Source organism: Suncus etruscus, chromosome 8, assembly GCF_024139225.1.
Source record: "Suncus etruscus isolate mSunEtr1 chromosome 8, mSunEtr1.pri.cur, whole genome shotgun sequence".
Classification (NCBI taxonomy): domain Eukaryota; kingdom Metazoa; phylum Chordata; class Mammalia; order Eulipotyphla; family Soricidae; genus Suncus; species Suncus etruscus.
Genome location: NC_064855.1, coordinates 12,480,475 through 12,483,719, shown reverse-complemented (window position 1 = coordinate 12,483,719; position 3,245 = coordinate 12,480,475).

The window sequence follows — 3,245 nt, the reverse complement described above, 5'->3', positions numbered from 1 at the left end:
AGAACTGAGAAGCCAAAGCTCAGAACAAGATGAGGAATCGCTCCTGGGGCTCAGAGCTACAAAATGGCGGAGCTGCCCTCAGTTTGGGCCTTCTCTGTGTCCTAATATCCCACCTGCTACTGTCTCCCATTTCCATATCTCACAATCTTCAGAGAGGTAAAAAGCCAATGAGACCATGTGGGGTCACTCTCTTGTGGAGACCACTTCAGATGAAGGGAAAAGAATCTTTGAAGTATCAAGAACTGGTCAAATCAGGGTTCAGGAAATTACCACTTTCATCTGGCCTGTTCTGATTAGGGAGCTTTGTGGGAATGTTCCAGAAGCCCTACCCAGACATTCCCATCCAACTGCACAAGGGCCTAAAGATGTGATGCTGTTCCGGCCTTGGATGCCAAAGATTGTTCAGACCCCTTGACCTTGCTCAGAATCCTCAGGGGCTGCTCCTTATAGGCTTCAGTGAACCATATAATGGCAGTGATGGACCACAGGTGGGTCACCTGCAAGGTGGGGAACATATCCCCTTCCTCTGCCCTGTGAATGACATTTTCCTGAGGCCACCTCACCATCAGCAGTCCCCTTCGTGCTACAGCAGCAGGAGTGACTAAGGGCAATGGAGCCTCTGTGGATCATGAAGTCCAATTGCATGTATTATCTGGCCTTGAGAGAGCTGGAGCAATAGCACAATGGGAGGGCATTTGCCTTGCATACAATTGACATGGGTTCAAACCTGGCATCCTATCTGATTCTTCAAGCCTGACAGGAGTAACTTCTAAGCACAGAGCCAGGAGTAACCCCTGACACCACCATGTGTGGCCCAAAAATAAAAATAAATTTTTGACCCAAAACCAAAAAAAAAAAAAATTAAATAATTTAACCCTTAAATAGGGAAGGGTCTCAGACCCCAGTATGAATTGGATCCTTGCCCTGAGATCCATTGCAGAGAACTTCTCTAAGTCAGGCCTCAGTGAGAGGCATCATGGACATGGGTGTGCCCCCCACCCCTGCAGGCTCCTCTCTCCTGGAAGTTCAGCTTCACACTATGGGAACTTTGCTCCTTGACACTTGTTTTGTTTGGGGGCCACACCTGGCGATACTCACAATTTCTCCTGATTCTACACTCAGGAATAACTCTTGACAGTACTCAGGGAACTGTATGGGATGGTGGGAATGGAGCCCAAGTCAGCCACATGCAAGGCAAATGCCCTCCTCGCTAGACCATCTCTCAGGCTTGAGTCCCTGACACTTTTTTTTTTTTTTGGTTTTTGGGCCACACCCAGAGTTGCTCAGGGGTTACTCCTGGCTGTCTACTCAGAAATAGCTCCTGGCAGGCACGGGGGACCATATGGGACACTGGGATTCGAACCAACCACCTTTGGTCCTGGATCGGCTGCTTGCAAGGCAAACGCCACTGTGCTATCTCTCCGGGCCCATCCCTGACACTTTTAAGATGCCATAACAAAACTTAAGCGACCATGAAGGACACGGTAGAGAAGTTTAGAACCAGGAGTTGTATGAGTGGGACATCAGGCAGTGCGTGTTAGAGCATTGTTCTCAGGACTGTGCCTGATGCTTTTATCTCTCTTCTCCAACCTCCGACAGACTGATAGTTTTGTAGCATCAAAATAAAATGAATTAGTGGCAAACTGAAACGTTTAAAAAGAAAGAAAGAAAGAAAAAAAACTTACAAAAAATACGCTCCGAGTAGCGCTGCTGCCACAGAACATATGAGTCACTCTTTGCGGGGGCTAGAGGAATGTTTTATAACCAAATAAATGTGAAAAACACGATGAGCAGGCAGCCCCCCTCCTTGCGTAGATCCCGCTTTCTTGTTTCAGCCTTGCTCTGGAGGGCAAGATTCTCATCCCGGTGGGCCTGGACTCCCCAAACTGGCTGATCTGATGTTTGTCTTGGAGGGGTGCAACTGGCCCATCAGTAACAGAATCAGCCCTGAATGTTCTCTCCTCTGGAAGGGTAGAAGTGGGCTGGACCTAGCACTCACTCTGACCATCACAGTCCATGGCTCTTCTCCTGTACAAATGTGTGTATTAGCCAGAAACTGGCCACCGTTCTGGTCGAAGCCCAGGGAACACTGACATTGTAGACTTAGAGAAAAGCCAAGACCTAAAACTCCCTAAGGATCTTGTGTGATGAGAGGGGGTTTTGGGGGGTGCTCAGGGTCTATTCTCAATTCTGGGAACTTGGAAGATGCTCAGTTCTGTGCTTGTGGTGTCCAGATTTTGAACCTGGACTTCCATGTGCTAAGCATGTTTCCAGCCTGTTAAAATCTCCTTCTAGCCCCTAGAACACCATTAAAAAAAAACCCTCTGTAAGGCTCAGCTCAGTAGCTAGAGCCCTATCTTGCAGCAGCCCATGATCAGGAATTCAATCCCTGGTGCCATCATATGGACTGTCTGTGACCCTGGCAGTCCTGTTCTTCAAGCCTGGCAGCTCTGCCGTCTGTGATGCCTGGAGAAGCAGCAATACGCAGCTGCACATAAAGCCGGAGATGTGTGAACACCACAACCAAGGGTGACAAAACCTGGGGCAAACACGGAAACATTCCAAAAATGGTGTCCAAGCCCTCCAGTGACCGCCAGTGAGCAATAGCCCCAGAACATGTGTGAGTGAGCACTAAAGAGTGGAACCACCAAGAGCCGGAGCAACAGCACAGCAGTCGAACGTTTGCCTTGCATGCAGCTGATCCTTGACAGATCCAGGTTCAATTCCCAGCATCCCAGATGGTCCCTCAAGCCTTCCAGGAGTGATTTCTGAGAGCAGAGCCAGGACACTTCCAGGTGTGTCCCAAAAGCAAAAATTAAGTAAAATAGGCTAAATATTAAAAGAGATGGGGAGGCAGAGTGGTGGTGCTAGAGGTAAGGCCTCTGCCTTGCAAGTGCCAGTCTAGGACGGACCTTGGTTCGATTCCTCCAGCATCCTCTATGGTCCCCCCAAGCCAGGAGTAATTTCTGAGCACATAGTCACTGGGTGTGCCCCCCCCCCAACAAAGAGTAGAATCCCCAGAAAACACACAACTATGGGGATCATCCTCAGCAAGCAACATGGCTGAGCATGTCCCCCACGACCTGCTCTATAAGCTGCCACCCACACCAGTCAGCAGCGCCACAGCCAGGCATGAATGTCTGAGGTGCCTGATCATCACCACATCAGCAACAGGACATGAATGTCGCGTTTGATCTGCTTAAAAACCTGACAAGGAGGGCCAAAGCAATAGCACAGTGGGTAGG